Raw genomic sequence first — 18,448 nt, forward strand, 5'->3', positions numbered from 1 at the left:
AAAGCAAGTTGCAAGTGAAAATCTATGTCTCTGACTGAGTTTGCATTACTGTGATTTGACCTCTCTGCTGGCTGAGATAAGCTCATTTTCAACGTCCAATTCAGAAAGTGATCCAGCCATAAAATGCATCATTCTTTTTTGTTTTAGACAACAATTCATGCACTGTTAAACATGTTAAAGCAAGTTGCAAGTGAAAATCTATGTCTCTGACTGAGTTTGCATTACTGTGATTTGACCTCTCTGCTGGCTGAGATAAGCTCATTTTCAACGTCCAATTCAGAAAGTGATCCAGCCATAAAATGCATCATTCTTTTTTGTTTTAGACAACAATTCATGCACTGTTAAACATGTTAAAGCAAGTTGCAAGTGAAAATCTATGTCTCTGACTGAGTTTGCATTACTGTGATTTGACCTCTCTGCTGGCTGAGATAAGCTCATTTTCAACGTCCAATTCAGAAAGTGATAAAAAGAGATCCAGCCATAAAATGCATCATTCTTTTTTGTTTTAGACAACAATTCATGCACTGTTAAACATGTTAAAGCAAGTTGCAAGTGAAAATCTATGTCTCTGACTGAGTTTGCATTACTGTGATTTGACCTCTCTGCTGGCTGAGATAATCTCATTTTCAACGTCCAATTCAGAAAGTGATCCAGCCATAAAATGCATCATTCTTTTTTGTTTTAGACAACAATTCATGCACTGTTAAACATGTTAAAGCAAGTTGCAAGTGAAAATCTATGTCTCTGACTGAGTTTGCATTACTGTGATTTGACCTCTCTGCTGGCTGAGATAAGCTCATTTTCAACGCCCAATTCAGAAAGTGATAAAAAGAGATCCAGCCATAAAATGCATCATTCTTTTTTGTTTTAGACAACAATTCATGCACTGTTAAACATGTTAAAGCAAGTTGCAAGTGAAAATCTATGTCTCTGACTGAGTTTGCATTACTGTGATTTGACCTCTCTGCTGGCTGAGATAATCTCATTTTCAACGTCCAATTCAGAAAGTTATCCAGCCATAAAATGCATCATTCTTTTTTGTTTTAGACAACAATTCATGCTCTGTTAAACATGTTAAAGCAAGTTGCAAGTGAAAATCTATGTCTCTGACTGAGTTTGCATTACTGTGATTTGACCTCTCTGCTGGCTGAGATAAGCTCATTTTCAACGTCCAATTCAGAAAGTGATAAAAACAGATCCAGCCATAAAATGCATCATTCTTTTTTGTTTTAGACAACAATTCATGCACTGTTAAACATGTTAAAGCAAGTTGCAAGTAAAAATCTATGTCTCTGACTGAGTTTGCATTACTGTGATTTGACCTCTCTGCTGGCTGAGATAAGCTCATTTTCAACGTCCAATTCAGAAAGTGATAAAACAGATCCAGCCATAAAATGCATCATTCTTTTTTGTTTTAGACAACAATTCATGCACTGTTAAACTTGTTAAAGCAAGTTGCAAGTGAAAATCTATGTCTCTGACTGAGTTTGCATTACTGTGATTTGACCTCTCTGCTGGCTGAGATAAGCTCATTTTCAACGTCCAATTCAGAAAGTGATAAAAACAGATCCAGCCATAAAATGCATCATTCTTTTTTGTTTTAGACAACAATTCATACACTGTTAAACATGTTAAAGCAAGTTGCAAGTGAATATCTATGTCTCTGACTGAGTTTGCATTACTGTGATTTGACCTCTCTGCTGGCTGAGATAAGCTCATTTTCAACGTCCAATTCAGAAAGTGAAAAAAGGATCCAGCCATAAAATGCATCATTCTTTTTTGTTTTAGACAACAATTCATGCACTGTTAAACATGTTAAAGCAAGTTGCAAGTGAAAATCTATGTCTCTGACTGAGTTTGCATTACTGTGATTTGACCTCTATGCTGGCTGAGATAAGCTCATTTTCAACGTCCAATTCAGAAAGTGATAAAACAGATCCAGCCATACAATGCATCATTCTTTTTTGTTTTAGACAACATTTCATGCACTGTTAAACATGTTAAAGCAAGTTGCAAGTGAAAATCTATGTCTCTGACTGAGTTTGCATTACTGTGATTTGACCTCTCTGCTGGCTGAGATAAGCTCATTTTCAACGTCCAATTCAGAAAGTGATCCAGCCATAAAATGCATCATTCTTTTTTGTTTTAGACAACAATTCATGCACTGTTAAACATGTTAAAGCAAGTTGCAAGTGAAAATCTATGTCTCTGACTGAGTTTGCATTACTGTGATTTGACCTCTCTGCTGGCTGAGATAAGCTCATTTTCAACGTCCAATTCAGAAAGTGATAAAACAGATCCAGCCATAAAATGCATCATTCTTTTTTGTTTTAGACAACAATTCATGCACTGTTAAACATGTTAAAGCAAGTTGCAAGTGAAAATCTATGTCTCTGACTGAGTTTGCATTACTGTGATTTGACCTCTATGCTGGCTGAGATAAGCTCATTTTCAACGTCCAATTCAGAAAGTGATAAAACAGATCCAGCCATACAATGCATCATTCTTTTTTGTTTTAGACAACATTTCATGCACTTGTAAACATGTTAAAGCAAGTTGCAGGTGAAAATCTATGTCTCTGACTGAGTTTGCATTACTGTGATTTGACCTCTCTGCTGGCTGAGATAAGCTCATTTTCAACGTCCAATTCAGAAAGTGATCCAGCCATAAAATGCATCATTCTTTTTTGTTTTAGACAACAATTCATGCACTGTTAAACATGTTAAAGCAAGTTGCAAGTGAAAATCTATGTCTCTGACTGAGTTTGCATTACTGTGATTTGACCTCTCTGCTGGCTGAGATAAGCTCATTTTCAACGTCCAATTCAGAAAGTGATCCAGCCATAAAATGCATCATTCTTTTTTGTTTTAGACAACAATTCATGCACTGTTAAACATGTTAAAGCAAGTTGCAAGTGAATATCTATGTCTCTGACTGAGTTTGCATTACTGTGATTTGACCTCTCTGCTGGCTGAGATAAGCTCATTTTCAACGTCCAATTCAGAAAGTGAAAAAAGGATCCAGCCATAAAATGCATCATTCTTTTTTGTTTTAGACAACATTTCATGCACTTGTAAACATGTTAAAGCAAGTTGCAAGTGAAAATCTATGTCTCTGACTGAGTTTGCATTACTGTGATTTGACCTCTATGCTGGCTGAGATAAGCTCATTTTCAACGTCCAATTCAGAAAGTGATCCAGCCATAAAATGCATCATTCTTTTTTGTTTTAGACAACAATTCATGCACTGTTAAACATGTTAAAGCAAGTTGCAAGTGAAAATCTATGTCTCTGACTGAGTTTGCATTACTGTGATTTGACCTCTCTGCTGGCTGAGATAAGCTCATTTTCAACGTCCAATTCAGAAAGTGATAAAAACAGATCCAGCCATAAAATGCATCATTCTTTTTTGTTTTAGACAACAATTCATGCACTGTTAAACATGTTAAAGCAAGTTGCAAGTAAAAATCTATGTCTCTGACTGAGTTTGCATTACTGTGATTTGACCTCTCTGCTGGCTGAGATAAGCTCATTTTCAACGTCCAATTCAGAAAGTGATAAAACAGATCCAGCCATAAAATGCATCATTCTTTTTTGTTTTAGACAACAATTCATGCACTGTTAAACTTGTTAAAGCAAGTTGCAAGTGAAAATCTATGTCTCTGACTGAGTTTGCATTACTGTGATTTGACCTCTCTGCTGGCTGAGATAAGCTCATTTTCAACGTCCAATTCAGAAAGTGATAAAAACAGATCCAGCCATAAAATGCATCATTCTTTTTTGTTTTAGACAATAATTCATGCACTGTTAAACATGTTAAAGCAAGTTGCAAGTGAAAATCTATGTCTCTGACTGAGTTTGCATTACTGTGATTTGACCTCTCTGCTGGCTGAGATAAGCTCATTTTCAACGTCCAATTCAGAAAGTGATAAAACAGATCCAGCAATAAAATGCATCATTCTTTTTTGTTTTAGACAACAATTCATGCACTGTTAAACATGTTAAAGCAAGTTGCAAGTGAAAATCTATGTCTCTGACTGAGTCTGCATTACTGTGATTTGACCTCTCTGCTGGCTGAGATAAGCTCATTTTCAACGTCCAATTCAGAAAGTGATAAAAACAGATCCAGCCATAAAATGCATCATTCTTTTTTGTTTTAGACAACAATTCATGCACTGTTAAACATGTTAAAGCAAGTTGCAAGTGAAAATCTATGTCTCTGACTGAGTTTGCATTACTGTGATTTGACCTCTCTGCTGGCTGAGATAAGCTCATTTTCAAAGTCCAATTCAGAAAGTGATCCAGCCATAAAATGCATCATTCTTTTTTGTTTTAGACAACAATTCATGCACTGTTAAACATGTTAAAGCAAGTTGCAAGTGAAAATCTATGTCTCTGACTGAGTTTGCATTACTGTGATTTGACCTCTCTGCTGGCTGAGATAAGCTCATTTTCAACGTCCAATTCAGAAAGTGATCCAGCCATAAAATGCATCATTCTTTTTTGTTTTAGACAACAATTCATGCACTGTTAAACATGTTAAAGCAAGTTGCAAGTGAATATCTATGTCTCTGACTGAGTTTGCATTACTGTGATTTGACCTCTCTGCTGGCTGAGATAAGCTCATTTTCAACGTCCAATTCAGAAAGTGAAAAAAGGATCCAGCCATAAAATGCATCATTCTTTTTTGTTTTAGACAACAATTCATGCACTGTTAAACATGTTAAAGCAAGTTGCAAGTGAAAATCTATGTCTCTGACTGAGTTTGCATTACTGTGATTTGACCTCTATGCTGGCTGAGATAAGCTCATTTTCAACGTCCAATTCAGAAAGTGATAAAACAGATCCAGCCATACAATGCATCATTCTTTTTTGTTTTAGACAACATTTCATGCACTTGTAAACATGTTAAAGCAAGTTGCAGGTGAAAATCTATGTCTCTGACTGAGTTTGCATTACTGTGATTTGACCTCTCTGCTGGCTGAGATAAGCTCATTTTCAACGTCCAATTCAGAAAGTGATCCAGCCATAAAATGCATCATTCTTTTTTGTTTTAGACAACAATTCATGCACTGTTAAACATGTTAAAGCAAGTTGCAAGTGAAAATCTATGTCTCTGACTGAGTTTGCATTACTGTGATTTGACCTCTCTGCTGGCTGAGATAAGCTCATTTTCAACGTCCAATTCAGAAAGTGATCCAGCCATAAAATGCATCATTCTTTTTTGTTTTAGACAACAATTCATACACTGTTAAACATGTTAAAGCAAGTTGCAAGTGAATATCTATGTCTCTGACTGAGTTTGCATTACTGTGATTTGACCTCTCTGCTGGCTGAGATAAGCTCATTTTCAACGTCCAATTCAGAAAGTGAAAAAAGGATCCAGCCATAAAATGCATCATTCTTTTTTGTTTTAGACAACAATTCATGCACTGTTAAACATGTTAAAGCAAGTTGCAAGTGAAAATCTATGTCTCTGACTGAGTTTGCATTACTGTGATTTGACCTCTATGCTGGCTGAGATAAGCTCATTTTCAACGTCCAATTCAGAAAGTGATAAAACAGATCCAGCCATACAATGCATCATTCTTTTTTGTTTTAGACAACATTTCATGCACTTGTAAACATGTTAAAGCAAGTTGCAGGTGAAAATCTATGTCTCTGACTGAGTTTGCATTACTGTGATTTGACCTCTCTGCTGGCTGAGATAAGCTCATTTTCAACGTCCAATTCAGAAAGTGATCCAGCCATAAAATGCATCATTCTTTTTTGTTTTAGACAACAATTCATGCACTGTTAAACATGTTAAAGCAAGTTGCAAGTGAAAATCTATGTCTCTGACTGAGTTTGCATTACTGTGATTTGACCTCTCTGCTGGCTGAGATAAGCTCATTTTCAACGTCCAATTCAGAAAGTGATAAAACAGATCCAGCCATAAAATGCATCATTCTTTTTTGTTTTAGACAACAATTCATGCACTGTTAAACATGTTAAAGCAAGTTGCAAGTGAAAATCTATGTCTCTGACTGAGTTTGCATTACTGTGATTTGACCTCTCTGCTGGCTGAGATAAGCTCATTTTCAACGTCCAATTCAGAAAGTGATAAAACAGATCCAGCCATAAAATGCATCATTCTTTTTTGTTTTAGACAACAATTCATGCACTGTTAAACATGTTAAAGCAAGTTGCAAGTGAAAATCTATGTCTCTGACTGAGTTTGCATTACTGTGATTTGACCTCTCTGCTGGCTGAGATAAGCTCATTTTCAACGTCCAATTCAGAAAGTGATAAAAACAGATCCAGCCATAAAATGCATCATTCTTTTTTGTTTTAGACAACAATTCATGCACTGTTAAACATGTTAAAGCAAGTGGCAAATGAAAATCTATGTCTCTGACTGAGTTTGCATTACTGTGATTTGACCTCTCTGCTGGCTGAGATAAGCTCATTTTCAACGTCCAACTCAGAAAGTGATAAAAACAGATCCAGCCATAAAATGCATCATTCTTTTTTGTTTTAGACAACAATTCATGCACTGTTAAACATGTTAAAGCAAGTTGCAAGTGAATATCTATGTCTCTGACTGAGTTTGCATTACTGTGATTTGACCTCTCTGCTGGCTGAGATAAGCTCATTTTCAACGTCCAATTCAGAGAGTGAAAAAAGGATCCAGCCATAAAATGCATCATTCTTTTTTGTTTTAGACAACAATTCATGCACTGTTAAACATGTTAAAGCAAGTTGCAAGTGAAAATCTATGTCTCTGACTGAGTTTGCATTACTGTGATTTGACCTCTATGCTGGCTGAGATAAGCTCATTTTCAACGTCCAATTCAGAAAGTGATCCAGCCATAAAATGCATCATTCTTTTTTGTTTTAGACAACAATTCATGCACTGTTAAACATGTTAAAGCAAGTTGCAAGTGAAAATCTATGTCTCTGACTGAGTTTGCATTACTGTGATTTGACCTCTCTGCTGGCTGAGATAAGCTCATTTTCAACGTCCAATTCAGAAAGTGATCCAGCCATAAAATGCATCATTCTTTTTTGTTTTAGACAACAATTCATGCACTGTTAAACATGTTAAAGCAAGTTGCAAGTGAAAATCTATGTCTCTGACTGAGTTTGCATTACTGTGATTTGACCTCTCTGCTGGCTGAGATAAGCTCATTTTCAACGTCCAATTCAGAAAGTGATAAAAAGAGATCCAGCCATAAAATGCATCATTCTTTTTTGTTTTAGACAACAATTCATGCACTGTTAAACATGTTAAAGCAAGTGGCAAATGAAAATCTATGTCTCTGACTGAGTTTGCATTACTGTGATTTGACCTCTCTGCTGGCTGAGATAAGCTCATTTTCAACGTCCAACTCAGAAAGTGATAAAAACAGATCCAGCCATAAAATGCATCATTCTTTTTTGTTTTAGACAACAATTCATGCACTGTTAAACATGTTAAAGCAAGTTGCAAGTGAAAATCTATGTCTCTGACTGAGTTTGCATTACTGTGATTTGACCTCTCTGCTGGCTGAGATAAGCTCATTTTCAACGTCCAATTCAGAAAGTGATCCAGCCATAAAATGCATCATTCTTTTTTGTTTTAGACAACAATTCATGCACTGTTAAACATGTTAAAGCAAGTTGCAAGTGAAAATCTATGTCTCTGACTGAGTTTGCATTACTGTGATTTGACCTCTCTGCTGGCTGAGATAAGCTCATTTTCAACGTCCAATTCAGAAAGTGATAAAAAGAGATCCAGCCATAAAATGCATCATTCTTTTTTGTTTTAGACAACAATTCATGCACTGTTAAACATGTTAAAGCAAGTTGCAAGTGAAAATCTATGTCTCTGACTGAGTTTGCATTACTGTGATTTGACCTCTCTGCTGGCTGAGATAATCTCATTTTCAACGTCCAATTCAGAAAGTGATCCAGCCATAAAATGCATCATTCTTTTTTGTTTTAGACAACAATTCATGCACTGTTAAACATGTTAAAGCAAGTTGCAAGTGAAAATCTATGTCTCTGACTGAGTTTGCATTACTGTGATTTGACCTCTCTGCTGGCTGAGATAAGCTCATTTTCAACGCCCAATTCAGAAAGTGATAAAAAGAGATCCAGCCATAAAATGCATCATTCTTTTTTGTTTTAGACAACAATTCATGCACTGTTAAACATGTTAAAGCAAGTTGCAAGTGAAAATCTATGTCTCTGACTGAGTTTGCATTACTGTGATTTGACCTCTCTGCTGGCTGAGATAATCTCATTTTCAACGTCCAATTCAGAAAGTTATCCAGCCATAAAATGCATCATTCTTTTTTGTTTTAGACAACAATTCATGCTCTGTTAAACATGTTAAAGCAAGTTGCAAGTGAAAATCTATGTCTCTGACTGAGTTTGCATTACTGTGATTTGACCTCTCTGCTGGCTGAGATAAGCTCATTTTCAACGTCCAATTCAGAAAGTGATAAAAACAGATCCAGCCATAAAATGCATCATTCTTTTTTGTTTTAGACAACAATTCATGCACTGTTAAACATGTTAAAGCAAGTTGCAAGTAAAAATCTATGTCTCTGACTGAGTTTGCATTACTGTGATTTGACCTCTCTGCTGGCTGAGATAAGCTCATTTTCAACGTCCAATTCAGAAAGTGATAAAACAGATCCAGCCATAAAATGCATCATTCTTTTTTGTTTTAGACAACAATTCATGCACTGTTAAACTTGTTAAAGCAAGTTGCAAGTGAAAATCTATGTCTCTGACTGAGTTTGCATTACTGTGATTTGACCTCTCTGCTGGCTGAGATAAGCTCATTTTCAACGTCCAATTCAGAAAGTGATAAAAACAGATCCAGCCATAAAATGCATCATTCTTTTTTGTTTTAGACAACAATTCATGCACTGTTAAACATGTTAAAGCAAGTTGCAAGTGAAAATCTATGTCTCTGACTGAGTTTGCATTACTGTGATTTGACCTCTCTGCTGGCTGAGATAAGCTCATTTTCAACGTCCAATTCAGAAAGTGATAAAACAGATCCAGCAATAAAATGCATCATTCTTTTTTGTTTTAGACAACAATTCATGCACTGTTAAACATGTTAAAGCAAGTTGCAAGTGAAAATCTATGTCTCTGACTGAGTTTGCATTACTGTGATTTGACCTCTCTGCTGGCTGAGATAAGCTCATTTTCAACGTCCAATTCAGAAAGTGATAAAAACAGATCCAGCCATAAAATGCATCATTCTTTTTTGTTTTAGACAACAATTCATGCACTGTTAAACATGTTAAAGCAAGTTGCAAGTGAAAATCTATGTCTCTGACTGAGTTTGCATTACTGTGATTTGACCTCTCTGCTGGCTGAGATAAGCTCATTTTCAAAGTAAAATTCAGAAAGTGATCCAGCCATAAAATGCATCATTCTTTTTTGTTTTAGACAACAATTCATGCACTGTTAAACATGTTAAAGCAAGTTGCAAGTGAAAATCTATGTCTCTGACTGAGTTTGCATTACTGTGATTTGACCTCTCTGCTGGCTGAGATAAGCTCATTTTCAACGTCCAATTCAGAAAGTGATCCAGCCATAAAATGCATCATTCTTTTTTGTTTTAGACAACAATTCATGCACTGTTAAACATGTTAAAGCAAGTTGCAAGTGAATATCTATGTCTCTGACTGAGTTTGCATTACTGTGATTTGACCTCTCTGCTGGCTGAGATAAGCTCATTTTCAACGTCCAATTCAGAAAGTGAAAAAAGGATCCAGCCATAAAATGCATCATTCTTTTTTGTTTTAGACAACAATTCATGCACTGTTAAACATGTTAAAGCAAGTTGCAAGTGAAAATCTATGTCTCTGACTGAGTTTGCATTACTGTGATTTGACCTCTATGCTGGCTGAGATAAGCTCATTTTCAACGTCCAATTCAGAAAGTGATAAAACAGATCCAGCCATACAATGCATCATTCTTTTTTGTTTTAGACAACATTTCATGCACTTGTAAACATGTTAAAGCAAGTTGCAGGTGAAAATCTATGTCTCTGACTGAGTTTGCATTACTGTGATTTGACCTCTCTGCTGGCTGAGATAAGCTCATTTTCAACGTCCAATTCAGAAAGTGATCCAGCCATAAAATGCATCATTCTTTTTTGTTTTAGACAACAATTCATGCACTGTTAAACATGTTAAAGCAAGTTGCAAGTGAAAATCTATGTCTCTGACTGAGTTTGCATTACTGTGATTTGACCTCTCTGCTGGCTGAGATAAGCTAATTTTCAACGTCCAATTCAGAAAGTGATAAAAACAGATCCAGCCATAAAATGCATCATTCTTTTTTGTTTTAGACAACAATTCATGCACTGTTAAACATGTTAAAGCAAGTTGCAAGTAAAAATCTATGTCTCTGACTGAGTTTGCATTACTGTGATTTGACCTCTCTGCTGGCTGAGATAAGCTCATTTTCAACGTCCAATTCAGAAAGTGATAAAACAGATCCAGCCATAAAATGCATCATTCTTTTTTGTTTTAGACAACAATTCATGCACTGTTAAACTTGTTAAAGCAAGTTGCAAGTGAAAATCTATGTCTCTGACTGAGTTTGCATTACTGTGATTTGACCTCTCTGCTGGCTGAGATAAGCTCATTTTCAACGTCCAATTCAGAAAGTGATAAAAACAGATCCAGCCATAAAATGCATCATTCTTTTTTGTTTTAGACAATAATTCATGCACTGTTAAACATGTTAAAGCAAGTTGCAAGTGAAAATCTATGTCTCTGACTGAGTTTGCATTACTGTGATTTGACCTCTCTGCTGGCTGAGATAAGCTCATTTTCAACGTCCAATTCAGAAAGTGATAAAACAGATCCAGCAATAAAATGCATCATTCTTTTTTGTTTTAGACAACAATTCATGCACTGTTAAACATGTTAAAGCAAGTTGCAAGTGAAAATCTATGTCTCTGACTGAGTTTGCATTACTGTGATTTGACCTCTCTGCTGGCTGAGATAAGCTCATTTTCAACGTCCAATTCAGAAAGTGATAAAAACAGATCCAGCCATAAAATGCATCATTCTTTTTTGTTTTAGACAACAATTCATGCACTGTTAAACATGTTAAAGCAAGTTGCAAGTGAAAATCTATGTCTCTGACTGAGTTTGCATTACTGTGATTTGACCTCTCTGCTGGCTGAGATAAGCTCATTTTCAAAGTCCAATTCAGAAAGTGATCCAGCCATAAAATGCATCATTCTTTTTTGTTTTAGACAACAATTCATGCACTGTTAAACATGTTAAAGCAAGTTGCAAGTGAAAATCTATGTCTCTGACTGAGTTTGCATTACTGTGATTTGACCTCTCTGCTGGCTGAGATAAGCTCATTTTCAACGTCCAATTCAGAAAGTGATCCAGCCATAAAATGCATCATTCTTTTTTGTTTTAGACAACAATTCATGCACTGTTAAACATGTTAAAGCAAGTTGCAAGTGAATATCTATGTCTCTGACTGAGTTTGCATTACTGTGATTTGACCTCTCTGCTGGCTGAGATAAGCTCATTTTCAACGTCCAATTCAGAAAGTGAAAAAAGGATCCAGCCATAAAATGCATCATTCTTTTTTGTTTTAGACAACAATTCATGCACTGTTAAACATGTTAAAGCAAGTTGCAAGTGAAAATCTATGTCTCTGACTGAGTTTGCATTACTGTGATTTGACCTCTCTGCTGGCTGAGATAAGCTCATTTTCAACGTCCAATTCAGAAAGTGATAAAAACAGATCCAGCCATAAAATGCATCATTCTTTTTTGTTTTAGACAACAATTCATGCACTGTTAAACATGTTAAAGCAAGTTGCAAGTGAAAATCTATGTCTCTGACTGAGTTTGCATTACTGTGATTTGACCTCTCTGCTGGCTGAGATAAGCTCATTTTCAAAGTCCAATTCAGAAAGTGATCCAGCCATAAAATGCATCATTCTTTTTTGTTTTAGACAACAATTCATGCACTGTTAAACATGTTAAAGCAAGTTGCAAGTGAAAATCTATGTCTCTGACTGAGTTTGCATTACTGTGATTTGACCTCTCTGCTGGCTGAGATAAGCTCATTTTCAACGTCCAATTCAGAAAGTGATCCAGCCATAAAATGCATCATTCTTTTTTGTTTTAGACAACAATTCATGCACTGTTAAACATGTTAAAGCAAGTTGCAAGTGAATATCTATGTCTCTGACTGAGTTTGCATTACTGTGATTTGACCTCTCTGCTGGCTGAGATAAGCTCATTTTCAACGTCCAATTCAGAAAGTGAAAAAAGGATCCAGCCATAAAATGCATCATTCTTTTTTGTTTTAGACAACAATTCATGCACTGTTAAACATGTTAAAGCAAGTTGCAAGTGAAAATCTATGTCTCTGACTGAGTTTGCATTACTGTGATTTGACCTCTATGCTGGCTGAGATAAGCTCATTTTCAACGTCCATTCAGAAAGTGATAAAACAGATCCAGCCATACAATGCATCATTCTTTTTTGTTTTAGACAACATTTCATGCACTTGTAAACATGTTAAAGCAAGTTGCAGGTGAAAATCTATGTCTCTGACTGAGTTTGCATTACTGTGATTTGACCTCTCTGCTGGCTGAGATAAGCTCATTTTCAACGTCCAATTCAGAAAGTGATCCAGCCATAAAATGCATCATTCTTTTTTGTTTTAGACAACAATTCATGCACTGTTAAACATGTTATAGCAAGTTGCAAGTGAAAATCTATGTCTCTGACTGAGTTTGCATTACTGTGATTTGACCTCTCTGCTGGCTGAGATAAGCTCATTTTCAACGTCCAATTCAGAAAGTGATCCAGCCATAAAATGCATCATTCTTTTTTGTTTTAGACAACAATTCATACACTGTTAAACATGTTAAAGCAAGTTGCAAGTGAATATCTATGTCTCTGACTGAGTTTGCATTACTGTGATTTGACCTCTCTGCTGGCTGAGATAAGCTCATTTTCAACGTCCAATTCAGAAAGTGAAAAAAGGATCCAGCCATAAAATGCATCATTCTTTTTTGTTTTAGACAACAATTCATGCACTGTTAAACATGTTAAAGCAAGTTGCAAGTGAAAATCTATGTCTCTGACTGAGTTTGCATTACTGTGATTTGACCTCTATGCTGGCTGAGATAAGCTCATTTTCAACGTCCAATTCAGAAAGTGATAAAACAGATCCAGCCATACAATGCATCATTCTTTTTTGTTTTAGACAACATTTCATGCACTTGTAAACATGTTAAAGCAAGTTGCAGGTGAAAATCTATGTCTCTGACTGAGTTTGCATTACTGTGATTTGACCTCTCTGCTGGCTGAGATAAGCTCATTTTCAACGTCCAATTCAGAAAGTGATCCAGCCATAAAATGCATCATTCTTTTTTGTTTTAGACAACAATTCATGCACTGTTAAACATGTTAAAGCAAGTTGCAAGTGAAAATCTATGTCTCTGACTGAGTTTGCATTACTGTGATTTGACCTCTCTGCTGGCTGAGATAAGCTCATTTTCAACGTCCAATTCAGAAAGTGATAAAACAGATCCAGCCATAAAATGCATCATTCTTTTTTGTTTTAGACAACAATTCATGCACTGTTAAACATGTTAAAGCAAGTTGCAAGTGAAAATCTATGTCTCTGACTGAGTTTGCATTACTGTGATTTGACCTCTCTGCTGGCTGAGATAAGCTCATTTTCAACGTCCAATTCAGAAAGTGATAAAACAGATCCAGCCATAAAATGCATCATTCTTTTTTGTTTTAGACAACAATTCATGCACTGTTAAACATGTTAAAGCAAGTTGCAAGTGAAAATCTATGTCTCTGACTGAGTTTGCATTACTGTGATTTGACCTCTCTGCTGGCTGAGATAAGCTCATTTTCAACGTCCAATTCAGAAAGTGATAAAAACAGATCCAGCCATAAAATGCATCATTCTTTTTTGTTTTAGACAACAATTCATGCACTGTTAAACATGTTAAAGCAAGTGGCAAATGAAAATCTATGTCTCTGACTGAGTTTGCATTACTGTGATTTGACCTCTCTGCTGGCTGAGATAAGCTCATTTTCAACGTCCAACTCAGAAAGTGATAAAAACAGATCCAGCCATAAAATGCATCATTCTTTTTTGTTTTAGACAACAATTCATGCACAGTTAAACATGTTAAAGCAAGTTGCAAGTGAATATCTATGTCTCTGACTGAGTTTGCATTACTGTGATTTGACCTCTCTGCTGGCTGAGATAAGCTCATTTTCAACGTCCAATTCAGAGAGTGAAAAAAGGATCCAGCCATAAAATGCATCATTCTTTTTTGTTTTAGACAACAATTCATGCACTGTTAAACATGTTAAAGCAAGTTGCAAGTGAAAATCTATGTCTCTGACTGAGTTTGCATTACTGTGATTTGACCTCTATGCTGGCTGAGATAAGCTCATTTTCAACGTCCAATTCAGAAAGTGATCCAGCCATAAAATGCATCATTCTTTTTTGTTTTAGACAACAATTCATGCACTGTTAAACATGTTAAAGCAAGTTGCAAGTGAAAATCTATGTCTCTGACTGAGTTTGCATTACTGTGATTTGACCTCTCTGCTGGCTGAGATAAGCTCATTTTCAACGTCCAATTCAGAAAGTGATCCAGCCATAAAATGCATCATTCTTTTTTGTTTTAGACAACAATTCATGCACTGTTAAACATGTTAAAGCAAGTTGCAAGTGAAAATCTATGTCTCTGACTGAGTTTGCATTACTGTGATTTGACCTCTCTGCTGGCTGAGATAAGCTCATTTTCAACGTCCAATTCAGAAAGTGATAAAAAGAGATCCAGCCATAAAATGCATCATTCTTTTTTGTTTTAGACAACAATTCATGCACTGTTAAACATGTTAAAGCAAGTGGCAAATGAAAATCTATGTCTCTGACTGAGTTTGCATTACTGTGATTTGACCTCTCTGCTGGCTGAGATAAGCTCATTTTCAACGTCCAACTCAGAAAGTGATAAAAACAGATCCAGCCATAAAATGCATCATTCTTTTTTGTTTTAGACAACAATTCATGCACTGTTAAACATGTTAAAGCAAGTTGCAAGTGAAAATCTATGTCTCTGACTGAGTTTGCATTACTGTGATTTGACCTCTCTGCTGGCTGAGATAAGCTCATTTTCAACGTCCAATTCAGAAAGTGATCCAGCCATAAAATGCATCATTCTTTTTTGTTTTAGACAACAATTCATGCACTGTTAAACATGTTAAAGCAAGTTGCAAGTGAAAATCTATGTCTCTGACTGAGTTTGCATTACTGTGATTTGACCTCTCTGCTGGCTGAGATAAGCTCATTTTCAACGTCCAATTCAGAAAGTGATAAAAAGAGATCCAGCCATAAAATGCATCATTCTTTTTTGTTTTAGACAACAATTCATGCACTGTTAAACATGTTAAAGCAAGTTGCAAGTGAAAATCTATGTCTCTGACTGAGTTTGCATTACTGTGATTTGACCTCTCTGCTGGCTGAGATAATCTCATTTTCAACGTCCAATTCAGAAAGTGATCCAGCCATAAAATGCATCATTCTTTTTTGTTTTAGACAACAATTCATGCACTGTTAAACATGTTAAAGCAAGTTGCAAGTGAAAATCTATGTCTCTGACTGAGTTTGCATTACTGTGATTTGACCTCTCTGCTGGCTGAGATAAGCTCATTTTCAACACCCAATTCAGAAAGTGATAAAAAGAGATCCAGCCATAAAATGCATCATTCTTTTTTGTTTTAGACAACAATTCATGCACTGTTAAACATGTTAAAGCAAGTTGCAAGTGAAAATCTATGTCTCTGACTGAGTTTGCATTACTGTGATTTGACCTCTCTGCTGGCTGAGATAAGCTCATTTTCAACGTCCAATTCAGAAAGTGATAAAAACAGATCCAGCCATAAAATGCATCATTCTTTTTTGTTTTAGACAACAATTCATGCACTGTTAAACATGTTAAAGCAAGTTGCAAGTAAAAATCTATGTCTCTGACTGAGTTTGCATTACTGTGATTTGACCTCTCTGCTGGCTGAGATAAGCTCATTTTCAACGTCCAATTCAGAAAGTGATAAAACAGATCCAGCCATAAAATGCATCATTCTTTTTTGTTTTAGACAACAATTCATGCACTGTTAAACTTGTTAAAGCAAGTTGCAAGTGAAAATCTATGTCTCTGACTGAGTTTGCATTACTGTGATTTGACCTCTCTGCTGGCTGAGATAAGCTCATTTTCAACGTCCAATTCAGAAAGTGATAAAAACAGATCCAGCCATAAAATGCATCATTCTTTTTTGTTTTAGACAACAATTCATGCACTGTTAAACATGTTAAAGCAAGTTGCAAGTGAAAATCTATGTCTCTGACTGAGTTTGCATTACTGTGATTTGACCTCTCTGCTGGCTGAGATAAGCTCATTTTCAACGTCCAATTCAGAAAGTGATAAAACAGATCCAGCAATAAAATGCATCATTCTTTTTTGTTTTAGACAACAATTCATGCACTGTTAAACATGTTAAAGCAAGTTGCAAGTGAAAATCTATGTCTCTGACTGAGTTTGCATTACTGTGATTTGACCTCTCTGCTGGCTGAGATAAGCTCATTTTCAACGTCCAATTCAGAAAGTGATCCAGCCATAAAATGCATCATTCTTTTTTGTTTTAGACAACAATTCATACACTGTTAAACATGTTAAAGCAAGTTGCAAGTGAATATCTATGTCTCTGACTGAGTTTGCATTACTGTGATTTGACCTCTCTGCTGGCTGAGATAAGCTCATTTTCAACGTCCAATTCAGAAAGTGAAAAAAGGATCCAGCCATAAAATGCATCATTCTTTTTTGTTTTAGACAACAATTCATGCACTGTTAAACATGTTAAAGCAAGTTGCAAGTGAAAATCTATGTCTCTGACTGAGTTTGCATTACTGTGATTTGACCTCTATGCTGGCTGAGATAAGCTCATTTTCAACGTCCAATTCAGAAAGTGATAAAACAGATCCAGCCATACAATGCATCATTCTTTTTTGTTTTAGACAACATTTCATGCACTGTTAAACATGTTAAAGCAAGTTGCAAGTGAAAATCTATGTCTCTGACTGAGTTTGCATTACTGTGATTTGACCTCTCTGCTGGCTGAGATAAGCTCATTTTCAACGTCCAATTCAGAAAGTGATCCAGCCATAAAATGCATCATTCTTTTTTGTTTTAGACAACAATTCATGCACTGTTAAACATGTTAAAGCAAGTTGCAAGTGAATATCTATGTCTCTGACTGAGTTTGCATTACTGTGATTTGACCTCTCTGCTGGCTGAGATAAGCTCATTTTCAACGTCCAATTCAGAAAGTGAAAAAAGGATCCAGCCATAAAATGCATCATTCTTTTTTGTTTTAGACAACATTTCATGCACTTGTAAACATGTTAAAGCAAGTTGCAAGTGAAAATCTATGTCTCTGACTGAGTTTGCATTACTGTGATTTGACCTCTATGCTGGCTGAGATAAGCTCATTTTCAACGTCCAATTCAGAAAGTGATCCAGCCATAAAATGCATCATTCTTTTTTGTTTTAGACAACAATTCATGCACTGTTAAACATGTTAAAGCAAGTTGCAAGTGAAAATCTATGTCTCTGACTGAGTTTGCATTACTGTGATTTGACCTCTCTGCTGGCTGAGATAAGCTCATTTTCAACGTCCAATTCAGAAAGTGATAAAAACAGATCCAGCCATAAAATGCATCATTCTTTTTTGTTTTAGACAACAATTCATGCACTGTTAAACATGTTAAAGCAAGTTGCAAGTAAAAATCTATGTCTCTGACTGAGTTTGCATTACTGTGATTTGACCTCTCTGCTGGCTGAGATAAGCTCATTTTCAACGTCCAATTCAGAAAGTGATAAAACAGATCCAGCCATAAAATGCATCATTCTTTTTTGTTTTAGACAACAATTCATGCACTGTTAAACTTGTTAAAGCAAGTTGCAAGTGAAAATCTATGTCTCTGACTGAGTTTGCATTACTGTGATTTGACCTCTCTGCTGGCTGAGATAAGCTCATTTTCAACGTCCAATTCAGAAAGTGATAAAAACAGATCCAGCCATAAAATGCATCATTCTTTTTTGTTTTAGACAATAATTCATGCACTGTTAAACATGTTAAAGCAAGTTGCAAGTGAAAATCTATGTCTCTGACTGAGTTTGCATTACTGTGATTTGACCTCTCTGCTGGCTGAGATAAGCTCATTTTCAACGTCCAATTCAGAAAGTGATAAAACAGATCCAGCAATAAAATGCATCATTCTTTTTTGTTTTAGACAACAATTCATGCACTGTTAAACATGTTAAAGCAAGTTGCAAGTGAAAATCTATGTCTCTGACTGAGTTTGCATTACTGTGATTTGACC

The sequence above is a fragment of the Danio rerio genome, chromosome 10, assembly GCF_049306965.1.
Source record: "Danio rerio strain Tuebingen ecotype United States chromosome 10, GRCz12tu, whole genome shotgun sequence".
Classification (NCBI taxonomy): domain Eukaryota; kingdom Metazoa; phylum Chordata; class Actinopteri; order Cypriniformes; family Danionidae; genus Danio; species Danio rerio.